Source organism: Heterocephalus glaber, unplaced genomic scaffold, assembly GCF_053883595.1.
Source record: "Heterocephalus glaber isolate CG9 unplaced genomic scaffold, H.glaber_assembly_v1.0 deba00001481, whole genome shotgun sequence".
Lineage (NCBI taxonomy): Eukaryota > Metazoa > Chordata > Mammalia > Rodentia > Bathyergidae > Heterocephalus > Heterocephalus glaber.
Genome location: NW_028258317.1, coordinates 61810496 through 61835434, shown reverse-complemented (window position 1 = coordinate 61835434; position 24939 = coordinate 61810496). Strand labels below are relative to the sequence as shown.

Below are 24939 nucleotides of genomic sequence, written 5' to 3'. Positions count from 1 at the left end.
GCAATTATAGCTGAATGGATGCACATTGAGGCAATATTCTTAAGTGAAATAAATAGGACATATATGTATAAATACCAAATAGTTTCTCTGGTGTGAAAAACTGAAAGTGTAAATGAGGACTAAAAGATATAATAGATAATGTGAAATAGGAAGAAAAGGGCAAAACAGAAGGGGAAGTGGGAGGGATAAGGGAAAGGAAAGACAGGAATGGAATTAATATGAGAAAATGGAAAAATGGAAACAAAGTCTTTGTAAATAGGTAAAGGAGGAGGGGGTGAAGGGAGGGCTGGCAATGGGAAAAAAAATAAGAACCAAGATGTATCATGTAAAGGTACAAGTTCCCAATGAGAAATGTAAATGTATTGTATACCTAAAATGTACCAATAAAATAATTAAAACAAAAATCAAAACAGCATGGTACTGGCAAAGAAACAGACCTGAGGATCAGTGGAATAGACTAGAAGATACAGAAACAACTCCAGACATACTCAGCTACCTTATCTTTGACAAAGGAGCCAACCATCTTCACTGGAGGAACATAACCTGCTTAATAAATGGTGTTGGAATTCAGTAGAGTAGCTGGATACAAGGTCAATACTCAAAAAACAATAGCCTTCTTATACACAAATAGCAGACCCATTGAGAGAGAAATTCGGGAAATAATTCCTTTTACAATAGCATCTTAAAAAATGAAATACCTAGGAATCAACCTAACAAAGGAAGCAAAAGACCTCTACACTGAAAACTACTGCACTCTGAAGAAGGAGATTGAAGAGGATATAAGAAAATGGAAAGATATCCCTTGTTCCTGGGTAGGAAGAATCAATATAGTGAAAATAGCCATACTTCCAAAACTACTATACAGATTTATTGCAATACCGATTGAAATTCCAACAATATACTTCACAGAACTAGAGAAAACAATCCAAAAATTCATTTGGAAGCAGAAGAAACCTAGAATAGCAAAAGTAATTCTAGGCAACAGAGACATGCCAGGGGGTATCACAATCCCCAACTTGAAACTATACTACAAAGCTACTGTGATAAAAACAGCATGGTACTGGCAAAGAAACAGATCTAAAGATAAGTGAAATAAATTAGAAGATGCAGGAACAACTCCAGACATACTCAGCCACCTCATCTTTGACAAAGGAGCCAACCACCCTCATTGGAGGAAAGATAGCCTGTTCAATAAATGGTGTTGGAAAAACTGGATTTCAACCTGCCAAAGATTAGAACTAGACCCATACCTATCACCATGCACTGAACTAAGATCGAAGTGGATTAAAGAGGTAAATATCAAGACAGGAACTCTAAACTTGCTGGGAGATAAGTTAGGTACAACTCTCAATGACATTGGCATAGGAAAAGACTTTATAAACAAATCTTCAGTAGCACAGGAGCTAACACAAAGAATCAACAACTGGGATCTCATCATATTGAAAAGCTTCTGCACTGCAAGAGAAACTACCAACAGAGCTAAGAGACAACCTACAATATGGGAAGAAATTTTCAGCAGCTGTACCTCAGACAAAGGTCTACTATCTAGAATATATAAAGAATTGAAAAAAATCAGACACCCCAAATTCAAAGACCCAATTCAAAAATGGGCATCTGAAATGAACAGACATTTCTCAGACAAAGACGTAAAAACAGCAAATAAATATATGAAAAAATTTCAACATCACTGGTCATTCAAGAAATGCAGATGAAAACAACACTGAGATTCCATCTCACCCCAGAAAGAATGGCTGCTATCAAGAAATCAACCAATAAAAAAAATCAACCAATAGCAAACGCTGGTGGGGGTGTGGGGAGAAAGGAACCCTTCTCCATTATTGGTGGGAGTGCAGACTGGTGCAACCATTGTGGAAATCCATATGGAGATACCTCAAAGAACTAGGACTAGAGGTCCCATTTGACCCAGCTATTCCCCTACTGGGTATCTTCCCCAAAGAATTAAAAGAATCATACCACAGCAATATATGTGCACCCATGTTTATAGCGGCACAGTTTGTAATAGCTAAAGTTTGGAAACAGCCCAAGTCCCCATCGACTGGAAACTGGATAAAGAAGATGTGGTTTTTCTATAAAATGGAGTACTACTCAGCCATAAAGAATGAGAAACTAGAGTCATTTATAGCTAAATGGATGCATATTGAGGCCATAATCTTAAGTGAAATAATCTTAAGTGAAATAAATAGGACACACATGTGTAAATACCGAATAGTTTCTCTACTGTGAGAAACTGAAAGTGTAAATAAGGATAAAAATGATTAAAATGAATAACTGATAATTTGAAATAGGAAAAGGTCCAGAGGTGTAGGGGTGGTGGGAGGGGAAGGTGAAAGAGAAGCAGGGAAAGGAAAAATTATGAGAAAGAAAAAACAATGGAAATAAAGTCTACATAAATAGGGGAGGGTGGTGGGGATGAAGGGCGCACAGGTAATGGGGGAAAAAATAAGAACCAAGATACATCATGTACAGGTACAAGCACCCAGTGAGAAATGTAAATGTATTGTTTACCTAAAATGTACTGATTAATATATAAATTAAAAAAATAAAAAATAAATGGTGTTGGAAAAAACTGGATTTCAAGTTGCCAAAGATTAAAACTAGACCCCTATCTTTCACCATTCACCAAACTAAACTTGAAGTGGATTAAAGATACAAATATTAAAACAGAAACACTAAACTTGCTGAAAAATAAATTAGGTAGGATTCTTGAAGACACTGGCATAGGAAAAAACTTTATGAACAAATCCTCAGTAGCACGAGAACTAGCAAAAAGAATCAACAATTGGCATCTCATCTTATTAAAAAGCTTCTGCACTGCAAGAGAAACCACCAACAGAGCTAAAAGACAACCTACAATGTAGGATAAAATTTTTACCAGCTGTTCCTCAGATAAAGGTCTACTATCTAGAATCTACAAAGAAATAAAAAAAAAATGAGAACCCTCTAATATAAAGACCCAATTTAAAAATGAGCATCGGAAATGAACAGACATTTCTTAGATAAACAAGTAAAAGCAGCAAATAAACATATGAAAAAATGTTCAACATCATTGGTCATTCACCAGATGCAGATTATAGTAACACTGAGATTCCACCTCACCCCAGAAAGAGTGGATGCTATCAAAAAATCAACCAATAACAAATTCTGGCTGGGTTGTGGGGAGAAAGGAACCCTTCCACATTGTTGGTGGGAATGCAAACTGGTGAACTACTGTGGAAATCAATATGGAGATACCTCAAACAACTAGGATTGGAAGTCCCATTTGACCCAGATATCCTTCTGCTGGGGATCTTCCCAAAAGAATTGAAAGAATCACATCACAGTGATATATGCTCACCCATGTTTATAAGGGCACAGTTTGTAATAGCTAAAACTTGGAAACAGCCCAACTGCCCATCAACTGGAGACTGGATAAAAAAGATTTTTTTTATATAAAATGGAGTACTACTCAGTCATAAAGAACGAGAAACTAGAGACATTTATAGCTAAGTGGATGCACACTGAGGCCATATTCTTAAGCGAAATAAATAGGAGACACATGTAAATACCTAATAGTTTCTCTGGTATGAAAAACTAAAAGTGTAAACAAGGATCAAAATCTATAATTGATATTGTGGAATAGGAAGAAAAGGTTTAAAGGAGTAGGGGAAGTGGGAAGGGTAGGGGAGAGAAAAGAAGGGAAAAGAAAAAATACAAGAAAAGGAAAAAAGTGGAAACAAAGTCTTTGTAAATAGGGAAGGGTAGGGGGGTGAAGGGAAGGCAGGGGAATGGGGAAAAAATAAGAACCAGATATATCATGTAAAGGTAAAAGATCCCAATGATGAGTATAGCTGTATTGTATACCTAAAATGTGCCAATAAACTTAATGAAAAAAATAAATAAATAATTTAAAAAATTAATTACTTCAGTGAATTGGATTGGCAAATTCATTATTATGTACTGTCAAATACGAACACAACAATTGACAATTTTGCATCAAAAATGGATTCTATATAATGCAATATCATCAAAGTTTTATGTTGAAAAAATCAAATGATTTTAAAACTAAAAAGGCAGTTATCTGTTTTGCATATATTATGTCATTTAATTAATACTATGAAGAAAGTATTATTTTTCCACTTCATGGAGAGAGGAACATAGAGAGTTAAAATAATACATCAAATTTATGCAGATACTGCATGCCAAAGCCTGGATGCAAATTCAGTTCTAGCTGACCACACATTCCACTCTTTTTGTAAACAGTAAACAAAAAATATTGAATTTGTGGAAACTTAGTCCCACTGTGACTGATTCTATGCAGAGACATTAACAAATTGGCCCCAAAGTGCCATGCTTTAGAATTATTTCAGCAAAATAAAACTTGTAAAGAACTAGAAATTTGGTCAAGGCTAATTTTATAAATAGCCATATACATTTTACACATCTGACTTCTCATCGCATCACAGTAGTTGAAGACAAAAAAAAAGCTGGACTGCAGATGTAGGCTAATGATAGTGTTTTTGCCTAGCATACATGCATGAATCCCTGTTTTTTACCCTCAGCACTGAAAAAAAAATATTCCATTAAGAACCAAAATGGTTAATTTTATGTGCTGACTTTACTGGGTCTCTTTAATACCCAGACATTTGGTCAAACATTATTCTGAATGTGTTTATAAGAGTGTTTTGAATGAGATTAACACTTGAATTGGTAGACTGAGTAAATCAGATTGCCTTCCCTAATGTGGGCGTTCCCATCCAAGTAGTTAAAAGCATGAAAGAAACAAAGGCTGAACCTTCCACAAGCAGGGAAGCATTTCTTCCTCTTGGCTGTCTGGAGCAGGGCCATCAGTTTTTCCTGCCTTTGGACTTGAACCAAACCATCAACTTGTCCTATGTCCTAAGCCTTCCAACATTCAGACCAGAACTATACCATCATATCTCCTGACTCTTAGTCCTTTGGACTCCAGATAGAATCACACCACCAGTGATCCTAGACTTCCAGCATGCTGACTGCAGATCTTGGGACTGGTCAGTCTCCATAATTATACAAACCAATTTTTATCATCAGTCTCTAAGCGTGCGCGCACACACACACACACACTATTGGTTCTGTTTCTCTGGAGAACCCTAATACATGCCCTATTGTTTTCAGGGTTAAAACTGATGAGTAAATACAGCTAGATATATCAATAGAGAGGAATTAAATACAAAGAAATAGATGTAATAATTTGACATATGAATAAAGATTATTTTCACAAAGCAACTCTCAAAAAGCAGGAAACTATTTAACGTCACCAAATTCACACACAAACACACACTCGCATGCATGCACAATCTTGCTTTAAAATAATGCTACAGAGGACAAGGAGATCCAAGTCTGAGGCCCAACAGCATATTTTCAGTTCTGTTGAAGCCTATTAAAAATTATTCCCGGGCTGGGGATTTAGCTCAGTGGTTTTGCTGCCTGCTGCACAAGCGCAAGAACCTGAGTTCGATCCCCGGTACAAAAAAAAAAAAAAAAAATTATTCCCCTCAGCCCTCTTTAGAAAGAAGCACGTGCATTTGAGAGCAGGCTAAACTTAGGAGGTGAGATCAGGAGAGACTTTCCCATCCATATTTAACATAAAGTGATAAGGAGACAAGCTTTCCAAGAAAAGAAGATTGGTGAACATTCAATTCACTAGCCTCCCAGCAACACTGGCTGCTGCCCAGCTCAGGATGGGAAGTATGCAAATGAGGTAGAAAGGAGGATTTACCTTTGCCCCCCAGGAGGAGAGGGCCCAGGCTGACCACCACCAAAACAGCCAGAAAATAAACTGATAAGCACTCAGAGTGTGAAAAATCTCATAAAAATTACAATCTGGAGCGTATCCTGTAGCATTTGGGATGCTTCACAGAACAAATGGATGACATTTAATCTGTGTCTATATTAGAAAGTCTTAACTTAAAAATATATATATTTAACTTTTACCATACTGCATCTAAGCAGTGCATACACACAAAAAAGGTTTGGAGTTTTTGTTACTGTTGTTTTTGTTTGAAATACCATTTTGTTTATTGTGATTTGCTGAAAACAAATGGCAACCTGACAATTAACACCTATCTGTTTCTGAATATGGCATTAATGAAAGAGAAAACTTGCCCAGACTGGAAAATAATGCATTTATAGCATGGAGAGGTACATAAAATAATAGCTTAAAAGAACTGGATCTGCATCCTTGTTTTGCCATGACCTATATAATCCTTACCAATAATTCATTCATGTGTCACTGACAGGGAAACATCATAAGAAAAGCATCATTAAGCAACTTTCATCATTGCATGAACATCATAAGGTGTATGTACTCAAACAAAGATGGCAATGGTGTCACTAAGTGACGCAATCTTATGGAACCACCATTGTTACTGTCTGTTGTAGATGCCATTGTCATTACAAGGTACATGGCTGTACCTTATTATGAGCTTATTATGAGCTTATTATGGACAGCAGTTAACTGCATAGTCAACATAAATCATTGCATTAAATTGCTATGACAACCCTGTGGGTTATATATTATTATTTCTATTTTTTAAATAAGGAAATCAAAGTTTGAAAAGGTTGAGTGCATTTCCCAAGGTCACTTAGCCTTCAGAAATTAGATTTCTTATCTATAAAGTTGGAGAACAGACAAATAACCTCAAAAAGCACCTTCCAACTTCAACACCCATAATTTCTTTGAGAGCCAATTACAAAAGAGAGATTATATCCCTAATTATATCTCCCATTATGTCCAGCACAATTTGCACATTACAATCACCAATAAATATTTGTTGAAAACTGCATAACTCTATGTTTTTAAAAAGTCACCCTATAAGTTTCACAGTTACATTGAAAGAGTGATCACGATCATGGGCTTTAAATATCCATGCACTACAAAGTAAAAAAAAAAAATTTTTACTGTAAACCAAGTAAAGCCCAAGACATAATAATTACTTCCTATCATCTGCACTCATTCATGGTCACAGGGGTGACCTCAGAGGGGGAGTCAGTGGAGAAAAGAGTATTGGAGCATTAATGTCTGTGTCTAATTTTTTTAACATTTTGCTTTGTATATTCAGCATATAGAATGAATGGTTTTCTAAATATTTTTTTTCTCAGTAAGTCCAAGGACCTTCATTAGGAAAGCTTTGGCTGTGATCTGTTTGTCATCACTGTCATTCATTATTCCATTTTAGTCCACTAGGACCCAACTAACTCCAGAAACTGGATTTTATCTGAAAACAAGGGGCACTGAACAAGCCCAAAATGTGATACACAATCCTTAAGGGATGTAAAAGAAGCACGAAAGCCACTGAAAACCAAAATCATTGTCATCATTCTGCAAAGGAGTAATAAAAGTGCAAATCTGAATTTTGTCTGGAAAACCAAAAGGTAGAGTTATAAAGCAGAATGTGTTTTCAAGAACTCAAAGCCCACATGATAGAAAGATAAAAAGCCAAAGACTTCAAAAAGTAATGAGAAATGATAGATACATAAAAAATAAGCTAGAACAAATATGTGAGAAGAGAAGCTATAATTTCAGCTGGTGCTAAAGTGCAGTTGGATCATGATTTATAATGTATCAACAAAAAAGAAAACTGGAAACTGGCATACGAAGTAAAATTGGACCTATTATATATTTTAAGAGAAAATAAATAAAACAAAAATTTTACTGGATTAGTACTCTTGAATATATTCTTTGGGACATATATTTGCTTCTTCACCTGTTACAAAAATCTCTTGTGAGTATGTAACTGTAACATTTTATTCATCTGTACAGCATCTATAATCCTTCTGTTCTAACCTTGTCCCTGCCCAAGTAGTAATAAATAAATAAGTAAATAACTCCTGCATCACTCATTTTATAAAAGGTTGAAGATTACCCTTAGTTATCTTGCTTAGAATTGGAGAAAAAAAGTGAAGTTTAAAATTTCTGTTCTCAAGTAATTCACAGCCTAATAGAAGAGACAGAGGATCAAACAGTTAATTTTCTACACAATTTAAAATGTGCTACAATCATTGTGAGAAGTTCAGTCCCAAGAGCACTGAAGTTTTACACTGCTCAAGTTAGAGGCAATCTGCTACCTAAAGTTCAAGCTTGAAGTAGGCTCCTCTTTTGGCAGCTACGTCTATGTGAGGCTTTGAAGGGAGTCCAATTTTAGAAGGAAGAGAGAGTGGCTTATGTCCTGTCATGGAACTCTTTAGGAAAGCAAAGGATTCTCTTCAGGAGGAAAGGCATTGAGACAATGAGTAGTAACACTACTTTGTCTCTAACAATAGCTCACCTTTACATGCTTCCATTACATGAGCATTGTTCCAAGAATTTTCCATGAATTATCTTGCTATAACTCTAGGAGGTAGGGACCTTCTGTGGGGGAGAACATTACTTACCTCTCTCTATCTCTTTTTTTAAATGAGGGAACAGGCACAGGAAGTTGAATTTCACCAGAGCACACAGCAGGTAAATAGTGCAATCAAAATCCCACCTCCTGAAGTCAGCAGAGCCTAGGTGCTGGACGGCTACTCCATACTGTTTCCATCACCGTCACTGGAAAGAGAGTGGCTTTTCTGCAGGTTATAGTGGAGCATTAAGAATGATCACCATTTAACATTATTCCATCAGGTGCTGGGGCTCTGAGAGCTCGTCCTTGGAAACTTGGGAGGCCCTGTGACCACTGTGGTCAACAGAAGGTGGTAGAAGTCGCACATGGTAGTTTCCAGTTCTTCAGAGATGGGCAATTTCCATTTCCTCTCCTGAAACACGTGCTATTTAGATTTCTAAAACCTACAAAAGCAAATATATGTTATAAAAAATATATACCCAATCTTAATGAGCCCTAAGATGTCACCAAGAAGTCTATCGTATTGAAGAGGCCAGATGGAAAAGCACAAGGCTTTTATGAGACTACAGGAGGAGGGAGGAGACTGTTGAACCCAGCTTTCCAGCATGCCCCTCCAAGGCAAAGAGGGGTGGCTTTTGGTGCTTCCAGACCAGCCCCACCTCCAGCTGGGTCAAGCATGTGACCCCAGTCAATGCAAAACTGCTCAGAAGCTTAATACTGTCCAAAATTCTAAGTCATATGTTTGAAAATTTATTTTAAACCACTGAAGTTTGCAGTAGTTTTTTATTCAGCAATCAATAACTAGATGAGATATATTGACTTGGAAGTAGGTACAGGGTGGGGATAAGAAGAACAGGGAACACCAAAGAAGGTTAGGAAGGATAATGGAAGCTGGGCTGGTGCAATCTCCCTCCTAGTAGCAGAAGGAGGAATCCTTCCCATCTGTCAGGTGTAAGAGAGAGATCTAGAGCAAGAGTAAAGAAGAGGCCATCAGAGTACACACCTCTACACGTCTTTTCTTTCTAATGGTTATTTTAATCTAAGATTTTATTTTCTGCATAAGGTCTTTCTTGTTATCCTTAGGCCTTAGGTAAAGTTTATTGGACCTGATAAGCAGATAAGTAGGAAGGAACAACAGCAGGATAGATAAGGAATAAATAAATTGTCACTCACCACATTCTGTGTAGCATAAAGTAAATACCCTGGTACCTAGGAGACAATGCCTGTGTTCAAATCTCAGCTCTAAATCTTTGTTTTATTCCTTCAGATAGATTAGTTAAACCTTTCATAACTTCATTGCCCATCTGTAAAATTACAGTTTGTGCTGCCTTCCTTGTGTGTTTTATCTCAATCATCAAGAAGAGGGACCCACAGAAACCTTCTTCATGTTCCCACTCCACACTCTGAACCTTAATACAAACATCTGCCTTAGGTCCAACTTGGTTTGAAAAGAATGGGGAGAAGGGCCTAGAATCTTAGAGAGGGACTGAAACACAAGCAGACAAGCCTTTTAGGCAGGTAGGGTGGCAGGAGAAAACACCCAAAGTTGAGAAACAGCAGTGTGTCATTAGAAGGTTACAAGCAAATCAAAATGCCACTGTGTCTGTAGTAGAGTAGATGGCTTAGGGATGGAAGGATATGAACCACAGAGGGAAACAGAATCCAGACCAGAGAAAGTGGCGCTTCTCAGGTCAAGTGAGTTTGAGTTTTATTATGACAGAAAGAGGGGGCAATTACAAAGTCTGAAATTGCAAACACTTCATACTTATCACACATTAACACTTACTGTTCATAAGAAATCTGTGATATGGTAACAAGTGTATTTCTATTCTAGCACTAGTACTGAGAGCTAAAGGTCTAGCCTATTTACTAGCACTCAAGATTTGTTGAAAGTTCTCAGGACCAAGAAACCTGAGGCAGAAAACCAAGCTTTGGTCATAGGAACTCAAAAATATCCATGTAAAGAAAACATTGCTTCATAAGTCATTTCTCTCACCACCCTAGAATTTTATTTAAAAATATACTCAATCTTAGTGAGCCCCAAGATGTCACCAAGAAGTCTGACTATCAAACTGAAGAGACCAGATGGAAAAGCATAAGGCTTTTATGAGACTACAAGAGAGAGAAGACTGTTGAACCCAGCTTTTCAGCATGTCCCTCCAAGGCAAAGAGGGATGGCTTTTGGTGCTTCCAGACCAGCAACAACATAGGAGAAAAGAATATTTTTCAGTGACTTCCTTGTCTCTGAACCAAAGAATAAACAAAAATATTATTATTCTATTATTCATTGAAGGGTAAGAATTCAGCAAATGAACAAAAATAGAACTTCAGACCATTCCAAACTCTTTCTCTATAACTCATTAGTATTTACTTTCACCAAACAAAACAAAAATTTTAAAAACCATCATGTTTTTCTAGTATTAGACTGGGAAATTAGTATTTTGTTTTGCATTACTAAAAAATTTCCTCTCAGAAATAGATTCTATGACCTTCCCAGCCATGTCATGCATCACAGACCCTCTATTTTCTCTCACCAAATCCTCTTGCCATCACCATTAAGAATTCATTTATTAAGTCTTTAGACACTTCCTTAAATGTTCTCATATAGGACTTTCGCGCCTGTCACCACTGCAAACGCTTTATTTCAGTGTCTTGCCTTAAGTACTATAAACCTCTATTTAATTTCTATCCATTCGATTTATTTGACATTCAAGTAGTTTTTCCAAACTACAAATCTCATTATAAAACTTTCTACCACAAAATTCTTCAAAAACAATTCTCTGATGCTTCAACATAAACAGTCAGTTCCTTAATAAGTTCCTTATTATCATCTATGGTTCAGCTGTAATTCCAGCCCCAGGCTCCAGGCTTTGATGAAGATCTTGGAGTCTGAAATGAGAAGCAGTAATCTAGATGCAAGTGTAAACAAATGCTTGTCTTGGAGTCTTTTAAGTGCTTGGCCATAAGGAAGAAGAGAGGAGCCTTTTGGCTCACTGTACCATCACATCCCACATTGCAGAGGAGCAGAGCCCCACCCAGCACCAAGTAGCTGAGCCTTTTGGGCTGCCCTTCCACTGCCCCCAGTGTAGAGGAACAGAGCCCTACCAAGTGCCAAGCAGGTGAGCTGTGAGGGCACCAGCAGCACCCTACCCTGCAATGAGAAGACATGTAAACAAGTCCCAAAACCAGACTTCCAGATCACCTAAAGCAACCCCAAAGGGAAACAAGAGGAACAACCCGATACTCAACCACCTGGACTCCCTGAACTGGCAACAAAGAAGATCTAGAATAAATGAAATCAGAAATAATTTCTCACATAACAGCAGAGATGGTGCCCATAGTGCAAGACATGAGAGAGGACACAGATAAAAAATCAGAGGAGCTGAGGAACATGATAGAATACAAACATAGGAAACAAATGGAATTCATAAAACAGATGCAAACAGATTTCCAGATTAATCAATCCATTGAAAGTTTATGCAACAGAATGAGCCAATGTTAGGACAGAATTTCAGATAGAGAAGATAAGATTGCAATTAGTGACCAGGAAAAGAAAAACTTCTTTAACATAGTAAGGGACCCCAAGAAATCAACCCAGCAGCTGTCAGACTATGCAAAGAAGAATAATATAAGACTGATAAGAGTCAATGAAGAAACAGAAGAGAGTGCACCTGACAGAAAAAAAAACTGTTCACAGAAGTGATGGCAGAAAACTTCCCAAGCAGAGGAAAAGAACTTGACATACAGATAAGTGAGGCATACAGGACTTCAACTAGCCATGACCAAAAAAAAAAAAAATCCACACATAGGCATGTAACAATTAAGATTCCAGAAACTCAACAGAAGAACAAAATTCTACAAGCCATTACAGAAAAGAAACAAATCACATCCAATGCAAACCCTATCAGAATCACAGCAGACTTCTCAACAGAAACCCTCAAGGTAAGAAGAGCTTGGAGTGACATATTTCGAGCCCTAAAGGAAAACAATCTCCAACCAAGATTGATGTACCCTGCAAAACTATCTTTCAAAATGGATGCAAAAATAAGATACTTTCGTAACAAAGAGTGCCATAGGAACTGCGTGAATACCAAACCAGCACTCCAAAAATTTTAGACAATGTCCTAGGAAAACACAATGAGGGTCACAACCGCAGGAAGCCCTGTAGAATGAATCCATCCAGTGTGACAGGAAATTAAACCCAAAGGGGGAGAATCCAACAAAAAGGAAAAGTCAGGAAAATGATAAGTCAATACTCATCAGTTATAACCATCAATGTTAATGGTCTCAATTCATCAATCCAGAGAAATAGACTGACAGAATGGATCAAGAAGCAAGATGCAACAGTATGCTGCACACAAGTAACACACTTAATTCAAAAAGAAACTCATAGACTGAAAGCTAAAGGGTGGAAAACAATACTCTATGTGACAGGAACCCCCAAAAAAGCTGGAGTAGCTATCCTCTTTGCTGATCAAGTGGATTTCAAACCAAAACTGATTAATACAGTCAAAGAAGGACACTACATCCTCATAAAGGGAACAAACCAAGAGGAAGAGATGATAATAATTAATATATATGCAACAAACACTAGTGCACCCAACTATATAAAATAAATACAAATGGACATGAAAAATCAAATAAGCACTAATGCAATGGTAGGGGGGACCTCAATACCCCACTGTCCCAAATAGATAAATCAACTAGACAAAAAATAAGCAACAAAATACTAGAACTCAATCAAACCCTTGAACAAATGAACTTAACAGATGTTTACAGAGTGTCCCAACCCAAAAAATCAGAATACACATTCTTTTCAGCTGCACATGGGTCATTCTCCAAAATAGACAACATATTCACTCATAGAACATGTTTAAGTAAGTACAAAGGAATTGAAGTTATCACATGTACATTATCAGATCATAGTATGATGAAGTTGGAGTTCAAAAGCAAAAGAAACTGCAAGAATTTCATAAACACATGGAAATTGAACAACACATGTCTGAATAACCAATGGGTCACAGAGGAACTTGAAGAAGAAATCAGACAGGTCTTACAATTAAATGACAATGACAATACAACATATCAGAATCCATGGGACACAATGAAAACAGTCTTATGAGAAAAATTTACAGCAGTGAATACTCTTATTAGGAAAACACAATGAGCCCAATTAAACAACCTGATGCTGAACCTCAAGCTTCTAGAAAAAGAAGAACAGGACAAACCCAAAGCTCACACGAGAGGAAATTGTAAATATCAGAGCAGAAATCACGGCAATGGATATGAAGAGAATGATAAAAAAAAAATTAATGAAGCCAAGAGTTGGTCCTTTCAAAGAGTAAACAAAACTGACAAACCCTTAGCCAACCTTATCAGAAAAAGGAAAGAAATAGCCCAAATCCATGCAGTTAGGAATGAAAAGGATGAAATTAAACAGACCCAGCAGAAATCCAGAGCATCATCACTACCTAATTGAGAAACTATATGCCAATAAGAGGGAAAACACAGAAGAAATGAACAGATTCCTAGATACATATGAATTACCAAAGTTGAACGAAGAAGACCTAAAGATTCTAAACAATCCAATATCAACCAATGAAATTGAAAATGTAATTAAAAAGCTACCAACTAAGAAAAGCCCAGGCCCTGATGGCTTCACTGCTGAATTCTACAAGACATTTAGAGAGGAACTGCTGCCATCACTGTTTAAACTCTTCAATGAAATTGAAAGGGAAGCAATACTCCCAAATTCATTCCTGGAAGCAAGCATGACCATGATCCCCAAAGCAGAGAAAGACCCAACTGAAAAAGAGAACTATAGGCCAATCTCACTAATGAACATAGATGCAAAAATCCTTAATAAGATACTGGCAAATAGAATGCAGAAGATCATCAAGAAGATGATACATCCTAACTAATTGGGATTCATCTCAGGGATGCAGGGATGGTTCCACATGCACAAAACAATAAAAGTAATGCACTATGTCAATAGAGCCAAGGACAAAAACCACATGACCATCTCAAGAGATACAGAAAAAGCATTTGACAAAATCCAACATGCATTTATGATAAAAACCCTATTAAAAATTGGAGTAGACAGTCTCTACCTCAATCTGATAAAAGCTATCTATGAAAAACCAACAGTCAATATCATACTAAATGGACAAAAACTGAAATCCTTCACACTAAAATCAAGAACAAGACAAGAATGTCCACAATCACCACTTCTGTTCAACATAGCTTTGGAAACATTAGCCACAGCAATTAGACAAGAGAAAGAAATAAAAGGAATAAAGATGGGAAATGAAGAAGTCAAATTGGCATTATTTGCAGATGACATGATACTCTACATAGAAGACCCCAAGAACTCCACCAAAAGTCTTCTAGACTTAATAACCAAATTCAGACAAGTAGCTGGTTACAAGGTCAACACACAAAAATCAATAGCTTTCCTCTACACAAACAACAGACTCACTTAGAGAGAAATAGGGCAAACAATTCCTTTCACAATAGCATCCAAGAAACTGAAATACCTAGGAATCAATCAACCTAATGAAAGAAATCAAAGACCTCTTCTCTGAAAACTATGGCACTCTGAAAAGAGAGATTGAAGATGATATCTGAAAATAGACAGACATTCCTTGCTTCTAGGTAGGAAGAAAGAATATAGTGAAAAAGGTCATACTTCCAAAACTGCTATATAGATTCAATGCAATCCCAATTGAAATCCCAGCAGCATACTTCATGGACCTTGAGAATACAATCCAAAAATTCATTTGGAACAAGAAGAGACCCAGAACAGCAAAAGCAATTCTAGGTAACAGAGACATGGCAGGGGGTATCACAATCCCCAATTTGAAACTATACTACAAAGCTACTGTGATAAAAACAGCATGGTACTGGCAAAGAAACAGACCTCAGGACCAGTGGAACAGATTGGAAGATCCAGAAACAACTCCAGACACACTCAGCCACCTCATCTTTGACAAAGGAGCCAACCACCCTCACTGGAGGAAAGATAGCCTCTTAAATGGTGCTGAAAAAACTGGATTTCAACCTGCCAAAGATTAAAACTAGACCCATATCTATCACCATGCACTAAACTAAATTAAGTGGATTAAAGATTTAAATATTAAAATAGAAACACTAAACTTGCTAAACACTAAACTAAACACTAAACTTGCTGGAAGATAAGTTAGGTAGAACTCTTGAAGACACTGGCATAGGAAAAGACTTTATGAAGTAGCACAGGAACTAGCAGAAAGAATCAACAACTGGGATCTTATTTTATTAAAAAGCTTCTGCACTGCAAGTGAAACCACCAACAGAGCTAAGAGACAACCTACAATGTGAGAAAAAATTTTCATCAGCTGTACTCAGACAAAGGACTACTATCTAGAATATATAAAGAACTGAAAAGAATCAGACCCCCCAAATGTAAAGACCCAATTCAAAAATGGGCATCTGAAATGAACAGATATTTCTCAGACAGAAAAGTAAAAGCAGCAAACAAACATGAAAAAATGTTCAACATCATTGGTTATTTTAGAGATGCAGATGAAAACAATGCTGAGATTGCACCTCCTCTCAGAAAGAATGGCTGCTATCAAGAAATCAACCAACAACAAGTGTTGGTGGAGTTGTGTGGAGACAGGAATCCTTCTCCATTCTGGGTGGGAGTGCAGACTGGTGAAATGACTGTGAAAATCAGTATGGAGATACCTCAAAGAACTAGGACTAGATGTCCCATTTGATCCAGGTGTTCCCCTGCTGGGTATCTTCCCCAAAGAATTAAAAGAATCATATCACATGATATATGTGCACCCATGTTCACAGCAGCACAGTTTTTAATAGCTAAAACTTGGAAACATCACAATTGCCCATCAACTGGAAACTGGATAAAGAAGATTTTTTTTTATAAAATGGAATACTACTCAGCCACAAAGAATGAGAAACTAGAGACATTTATAGCTAAATGGATGCATATTGAGGCCATACTCTTAAGTGAAATAAACAGGACACACATGAATAAATACTGAATAGTTTCTCTAGTGTGAGAAACTGAAAGTATAAATAAGGATTAAAATTATTCAAATAATTGATCACTTGAAATGGGGAGAAAAGGTCCAAAGGGATAGGGGAATTGGGAGGGGAAGGGGAAGGGAAAGGAAAAATTATGAGAAAAGGAAAAAACAGAAACAAAGTCTTTGTAAATAGGGAGGGGTGGAGGGATTGAAGGGAGGCAGGGGAATGGGGAAAAAATAAGGACCAAGGGAGATTATGTAAAGGCGCAAATTTCCAATTGAAAAAAAATAAGGAAGAAGAGAGTCAGGCCCTCTAAGAGGCCTTGTACATCTTCAGTCTGGCATTTGATGGTATCAGAGTCATAGGAAATGGATGTTGTGGTCACCTACTAGAAAGTAAGTCTCTAATTCTTTAGCTTCTCCTTTCTGTTCCTGGAAAACAACTAGGGGGTTTAAACTGGTTTGGCTCTAGCAGGCTCAGATGAATCTTAACCAAGCAAGGTCACAGTACCCCTCTGGCCATGGTAAAGAAAAGAATGAATCCAAACCAGCCCATACTATTCCTCTGGTCTCGAGGAGTCCTTCAAATGCAGGCACATTATCTAAGATGACTCCGATCAAAATAACTGTTTGACTTTCCTAAATATGAGAAGACATTCCATCTCTTCTTCTGACTGTGCAAAAGGAAATTGTAGCCTGGAACAGCTAGCAGCTACTTTTCTCCTACCATAAAGTCCGACTAAAGAAAAATCCAATACATATGTGGAGCATAGTGAGGCAGAAAGCTCAGAAATCCACAGGAAAATGGAGCTGTATTCCTGGTGATATTATGGACATTAAATCATTTGGGTTATTACATGAACCAAGAAACTTTCTGTATTGCTTACTCTTAGACCTACCACCTAAACATCCTCACCCTGCATGCTCTCTTTTCTGTCTCCAAAACAGCCAGTGGATCCTTATAAAATTTATCTTTTTATTCCCCTGTTCCACTTCCTCTATCTCTGCATCTCAGGGGAGGCTGTCAACATTGAATTCCTTCTTTTCAGTTAGATGGGACCTAGATGTGGGTAAGGCTTATGCCCCTGCAGACAGGGGAAGGATGAAGCCTTCCTGTGCATTGATCTCAAGGTTAAATATCTTCCAGACATTTTCTTCATATCTCCAGCACAGCTATTGTGTTTAAAAATGTTTAGACTTCTGCCAACTTGAATTGCATTTCCAAAGCCCCCATCAGTCAATCTGACACCAGTATACAGGATATCTTAGGAAAGCCAGAAAGACATTGAGGTGTGAGGGAAGGAAGGAGCTCATCATCACAGTGCATGTGGAATTGCTCTTGGTACTCTAGAAGGAATGACTGCTGAACAGTTCTCTGCCTTTCCTCTAACTGGAATCCCCTCATCTGGTTCATGACCATAAAGACCTTGGCATACTTTTTAGGACTTGACCTAAAGAAGTCATTATGAAGCTACAAGTTCCACTGAGGTTTCTCTTGCCATCTCACTCCCATCATGGTACACAGACTTCTATCAATTTTGAGTCTCCTACAAGACTCAGATATGGAGCCACTTAAAAAGCAAAGTCTCTGTCACATAGCAGGTGTTCCAAAGGGTTTATCTTTAGACTTTTTCTTACATAAGGGGAGTCTCCAGTGGGTATTGTAGAGGGGGGTAAGGGGATGGGGCTTTGCAGAAGGTAAGATATAAACCCTTTCAAGGGAATGTAAGAACCAACTTTCCATTCATGCCTGAGGTATGTGACCCTTATGCTGAATCACTCTGTCAGCAAACCCTTCTAATATCAACTCCATCCAATCAACTACTGGCTTAGATTAGCTCCCACTCAATCAAAATGTGATCTCATTTAAATTAACTTATAAAACCTCATACCCATGCAAAACTCTACATAAACCTTGACTTTTGCTTCTCCAGTTGTAACTGTCTTGAGCAGCAAGAAATGAATTCACCCTTTGTCTTTCAACCTTGAGTCTCAAAACTTACAAATTACAGCTGCTTTTAATAAATTATAGTCTGAGAGGTTGGAAAGGCCTGAAAACATACCAAAACTATAATGAATGTGGTATTTTTCAGGTAGATGGAATAATCCATCTCCTATGCAATGTTTTAAAGCTATTTTACATTTTCACTTGGCCCCTTTAATCTCTCTATAACTTTTCTGTTTTCTATTTTATCTCATCTTTCCATTCAATAAGGCTCTCTTTTCCATTCAATAAGGCTCTAAATCAATCATTTAAAGTTGTAAGAATTACTTGAAGATAGTTTTAAATAAACAAGAACTATATGCATCTACCTTAATACATTTCATATTGCTATAATAATACCACAGAATGGATAGTTTTTAATAAACAGAAATTTATTTCCTCACCCTTCTAGGGCCTGAGAAGTCTAACACCAAGGTGCCAGCATCTGGGATGTGCCCTTTTGTTGTGTTGTGACATTGTGGAAATCATCACATGAAGAAAGGCAAAGAGTGGACTAGAGAAAGAGCAGCAAGGAACAAACCCACTTCCGCTTCCACAGTGACAGCACTAATCCATTCACAAGGCCCAAGTCTCCTGACCCAAACACCTCTCCAAGGCCCTACCTCCTAACACTTTAATAATGGTGATTAAATTTCACCATGAGTTTTGGAGGGGATACACCTTAAAACCACATCAATACATAAGACACAAAAGATCAAAAAATTAACTGTCTACTTACCCTGTTCCTCAATCGCAATAGGAAGTGACATTCACAGAGTGTGCGATCTTCAAGAGACTTCATTCACTGCAGAACTTCAAATAGTGATTCAGTACAGGTTTCTAGTAGCAAATCAATAGTTTTAAAGGGAATGTTCAAATTTTTTGTCTATTATATTTAATTCTTCAGATTGTTTTACTACCAGTATTTTTAAATATATTCTTCTTTGAGAATTCATTCAAGATAAATAGTACCTTCTTTTAATTTGTTTTAAATTCAATGCAGGACTTCAAATTGTACAAAAAGATACCTATTAATTCTTCCTGTGTGCTTTGGCTCTAATATTTTCCTTATGACCAGTACAGCAGCTGGGTAGCTGAGACTGGTATCTATCGTAGATGCCTAGCAATGAACTGTCTCGGTGTTAGGAATCCTGTCCATCCTTGCTGCTGTGGGTTAAGATGGCATGAGAAGATACTACCACACTGTCCTACAGGCATGAGCTACTGAATAAATGTTTTATAAAAACACAAAATTCAATCTCAGAAAAGTAAATGCTCTAGGAGCTGTTTGCCAAAAAGAACTAATTCTCTCCCTCCCCTGCATATAGTACAGTTCTCCTAATAGTTGTCTCTGGGTATCCACGGAGGACTGGTTCCAGCACCCACCACAAATATCAAACTCCACAGATGTTATAGTCTCTTATATAAAATGGTGTGGTATGCATATGAATTTCTTATAACCTACACACATTCTCCTGTATACTTTAAATCATCTCTGGATTACTTACAATAACTAATACAATATAAATACTATGCAAATAGTTGGTATACTGTATTGTTAGGGAATAAGGACAAGGAAAAATGTCTGCATGTGTTCAGACAGATGCTTCTGAAGCTTTTGATCAGCAGTTGATTGAACCCACAGGTGTGGAGAGCGGACTATACCTCCTCCCTTATAGTTTGAGAAAGTGAACAGACATAAGAGATACCACTTCCAGAGCATCTAATTACCCTTGCAAGACCCTCCAGAGCTTTCCTTTACTGCAACACTTTTTTTTTCCAGCACTAGGGATTGAACCCTAGGCCTCACACCCTTAGGCAAGTCCTTTACCATTGAGTCCTTTACCAATCCCTAGCCTGTGTTTTGTTTGTATGTTTTTTACCTCTGATGTGGTGACTGACTGTTCTATCAGACTGGACCCCTGAATGGTTCTGATGACCCGCACCTTCTAGCCATCTATGAGAAAACTCAATCTATCCTGATTGATTCAAGGACAGTATAACCTACCCAAGTAAATGAAGGCCCAAAAAAAATTCTAATAGAGATTTACATAAAAGAAATGTTTTGGACACTGTAATATTATACTAAGCATAGATTATATATCACTTAAAATTCTTAGAATTAAGAAACTTCAACTACAAATAGCATGAAAATACCTTCTCGGGGCCGGGGACTTAGCTCAGTGGTTTCGCTGCCTGCTACGCAAGCGCAAGGACCCGAGTTTGATCCCTGGTACCAAAAAAAAAAAAAAAAAAAACAGAAAAGAAAATACCTTCTCATTTCACCTCCTACTAAAACCTCAACTGACAATCTAAACTCAGAAACCAAAATAAAGTTAAAATAGCTTCAGCGCTTTCTACATTTTATTCTCTAACCCCAGTAATTGAGGTTTGTCTGCTGACTGCTGTTCCCCCAGATCCTGTCACTAATAATTATAACCAGGCCCTTTTCCCCTCTTTGCTCATTTCCTTCTTAGCATGAGTCAACAAACTTAGTTTTAAGCTCAGTAAGGGGCACTAGTCTTTCTTTTGTTCTTGGCACAGGGAGGAATATTTTTAGAAAAATCATCTTACCATTTTCAGAGGGGGGTCATTATCAGCCACAAAATGAGACAGATGTGTGTCCCAGAGCGCACAGATGCCCAGTTAGTGAATTTGAGCCCTCTGACTCCAGACCACAGAAGCCTCACCATTTCTATTGGCTCTAGTTGTAAAAGCTATTCAGGATGACATGTCCCCTCTCTGGCTACCTTGGCCTTTGTTTCTGGGGAGAAAAAACAGGATTTGGAGTTTTAGAGTTAAAAATAAAATCACATTAATGTGGGGCATCATAAATCTTGACTTCAACAAATGGGTACAACATCACAAATTTCCTGGAGATCAGCTAATGCTTGTGACAGAAATGTAGTGCAGTGTCCCTCCGCTGGGCATAGTGTGCGCGTTAAGTCTTGTGGGCTCCTTCAGCTCAGAAAACTCGTTCTGTGCAATCGACACCAGGGCCCTGGATACCACCCGCATCTTGAAAGAGAGAATATGTGAATGTTCTTGACAGATTTGAGTATTAGACTTCTAAGACCTGTCCTTCTCCTCTCCTTTCTCTTGTATGAGGAGCACAGCACCACGGAAGCAAACTCTCGCTTTGCAGAGTCCCTTAACATTTTCTCAAGAACAGTCCTACATAATTCCTAAATTGAGCCTGCCTTCTTTCACATTGTGGCAAAGTGCAATTACAGTTTAAAGGGAATATTTATGTACATTAGTTAACGACATCATTGCAACTTACTGCTCACGCATCAACACTTAATTAGTGTGAGCATAAGTGACATAATTGCTACAAGGCATGCATTTACTAGTAATGTGAGGTAATTTCATGCACTGTGCACATTTTAAATATCTACTTTATAGTTTGTCAGAATGAATTTTTAAATCAATAAGGGATATTTACATGGATCAGAAAGCAGCCTTCTTCCCTATTGTAGGCAAGTATCCTGTATGGCCTTTTAATATCACTCAGGATTTTTTTAAGCCAAAAAGATTAAAAATTCATTGCAGACCCTGCCCTTAGGGATAAAAACAATCCCCTAATGTATGCAGTATTATCCACATTAACTACATGTGTTGTCCCCTTTCATTTACAATTTAACATGCATTTAGATGTCTCCCTAGGTATTACAAATTCTATGCTAGGACTATTTCTTTGAAATATAGCAGTCCTGTAAATCACCCTCTAAAATCATAAATACTTTAAAGAAATTATATGAGTGGTCTTTCTAAAAATATACATTTATCCAATGTAACTCCCTGCAGAGAATTCTCCAGTGCTTTTCTTATGTTTCATGGTCCACTCCAAACTCTACAAGGAACACAAGACCTTATCGCTCTGGCTCTTGTCCACTTTCCAGTCTCTTGAGATACTCCCCCACAGTCATGCCCAGGCTCTGAGCTGCTCTTGCTATGCTACTATTACCCTGTGCTCAGTTCTTGCTGGGGTCTTTGCCTTCCTGCTAATCTCCACTTGGCCAAACACCCCTACTGCAAGCTCATCTCACCTCACATCAATTACACGGTATGTGTCACATATCTGTCTCCTCCACTGGATATCAGACAAGACTCGAGTGATGAACTGACTTTCACTTAGCTGATCTCCACGTAACTAAAGTGAAAACAATTTCCCACCGAGACAGAATGGTATAGTGAATGTGAACATGGGCTCTACAACAGACAGACTTCAAGCCAAGGTGACATCAGCCAAAGCTCTTTCCTATCCCTTGAGTTCCTGGTATGCAAAAGAAAGAGGCAGAAGTGGTCTAAACATCAGCCTCGTGCATGGGCTCACTACTACCAGGACCTCCTGAGCTCTGGATACGCATTTTTTTCCCTGGCTCTCTCTTGCATACATGAACCCCTTCTTCCTGAATCTCATCATGCACATCCCCAGTTCTGCTTCTCAGCTCCCCAGGCCAGGGTAGCAGCCTAGTCCCCTACTGCTCTGAGCAAAGTGTTATCAGCAACTGTCCTCAGCAATGCTGTGATTCTAAATTATTCTTCCCCACTCGTGAAGGCAATCCACACTTCACCTCAAGATAAAAGTGGCCTAGGGTGTCTTCACCAAAGAATGAAAAGAATCATACCACAGTGATATATGTGCACCCATGTCCATAGCAGCACAGTTTGTGATAGCTAAAGCTTGGAAACAGCCCAAATGCCCATCAACAAGAGACTGGATCAAGAAAATGTGTTTTTTTTATAAATGGAGTACTACTTAGCCATAAAAAATGAGAAATTAGAGACATTTATAGCTAAGTGGATGCACACTGAGGCCATACTCTTAAGTGAAATAAATAGGACACACATGTGTAAATACTGAATAGTTTCTCTAGTGCGAGAACCTGAAAGTGTAAATAAGGACTAAATGTGTAATAGATAATGTGAAATAGGAAGAAAAGGGGCAAAGGGGAAGGAAGTGGGAGGGCTAGGGGAAAGGAAAGAAGGGAATGGGATTAATATGAGAAAATGTAAAAATGGAAACAAAGTCTTTGTAAGTAGGGAGGGATGGAGGGGTTGAAGGGAGGACAGGAGAAGAGGAAAAAAATAAGAACCAAGAGAGACTATGTAAAGGTGCAAATCTCCAATGATGAACGTCATTACGTTGTACACCTAAAATGTACCGATAGAATTAAATTTTAAAAAAAGATGAAGGGCTGGGGATTTGGCTCAGTGGTCTCGCTGCCTGCTGCACAAGCACAAGGACCTGCGTTTGATCCCTGGTACCAAAAATAAATAAATAAAAATAAATGAAAGATAAAAGTGGCCTAGATTTGAACTTTAGCTCGGTCACTGTGTAAATTATTTAGGGACCATTTAATTGCCAGCTTTATGCCAGGCAATGCATTAGGTGCTCAGGATACAGTAGTGAGTGAAAACTGCCTCTTACTGCAAAAATCCTTCTCTCTGGGCCTGGGGCAGTCTCCAATCTGTCTGAGGCTGTTTGCTTAAAGTAGACACAATAATCTCCTACATACACACCTGTGTTGATGGTGAAAAGAAAACATGCGTATGGAAATATAAATGGTAAACTGCCATGAAGACAGGATTATGTAGTTCGTCTCCTTTCTCCGTTTCCCTCCCAACCCCACGTCCATATCAGCCTGGCAGTGTGTGTCACCCAGCTGAATGCGCTTTCCTGTCAGTCTCTGAGCCACATTCCCCACAAGTTCAAATCTCCCTGCTTGACAGGCTGATGTGCTGTTGCCATCCCCTCCATGTTAGGCTAATTCTGATTCGAGGCTGTGGAAGTGACAAGTGAAGCTATTTTAGTGGTGCCTGGGGTCCTAAAACATTTTGAAAATTATTTTGCTGTCGGAGTCCCATCAGGGTAGATCTGCATGAGCATTCTGTGGCTCGGAACTGTACATGAAGCACCTGGAGAGAGTTGGCCTGATAAACGGGGCCATCATCAGTCATGCTGTTGAGTACCAGAGAGGTCCCCAGTTGGGCCCCACTAAGTCAGGGCCATGAGGATTCACTCAGCAAGTCCATGGATGCCTGGCAACCCAGGGTGCCCAGAAACATCCAAGAATAGGGAACCAAAAGTCTCTTGCCATGAAGAAGGGTTTTTTTGAAGTGTCAGAAATGGATGTCTTTTTTCAACAGGAGAGATACCTCTTGGGAAGTATTGAGGAGAATTTTCCATCTTGAACTTTCTAAAAGAAAGACAGAAATGTTACGAAAATCAGAATTGAAATTCTGTAGCCATTTATTCTTTTCCATGGGTCTGTGATTTGATTTTAGCTGCCCTCTTTAAATAATGATTATTTTTAAATCCAACAATAAATGATAACAGTAAGTGTCCCGTAATATGTCCAAAGAGGAGAAGACACTGATAAAAAGTAATGGTTTAACGACAGCTTTGAACTTGGAGTTTTCACATAGAGGAAGCCTAGAGGAGGCTGAGGGGCCTCTTCCATGTTGCTGTAGACGTCAGAGAGAGGTGAGGAGGAAGCCAACAGTGGCAGGGCCTGGAGTCAGTGCTCCAAGTACGAGACCCTTGAAGCGCACTGCTTTACTT

General features: G+C 38.2%; 1 long non-coding RNA gene across 1 annotated transcript; it reads right to left on the bottom strand.

Moving 5' to 3' along the window:
• Positions 1-4121: 4121 nt before the first annotated feature.
• On the bottom strand, positions 4122-24580 carry LOC147825988 (uncharacterized). The gene is made up of 4 exons (XR_015440131.1): positions 24534-24580; positions 20946-21135; positions 19111-19211; positions 4122-8803 (listed from the first exon to the last, which is right to left on the bottom strand). It is a non-coding gene; the product is annotated as an uncharacterized LOC147825988 (long non-coding RNA).
• Between the last annotated feature and the right edge of the window lie 359 nt (positions 24581-24939).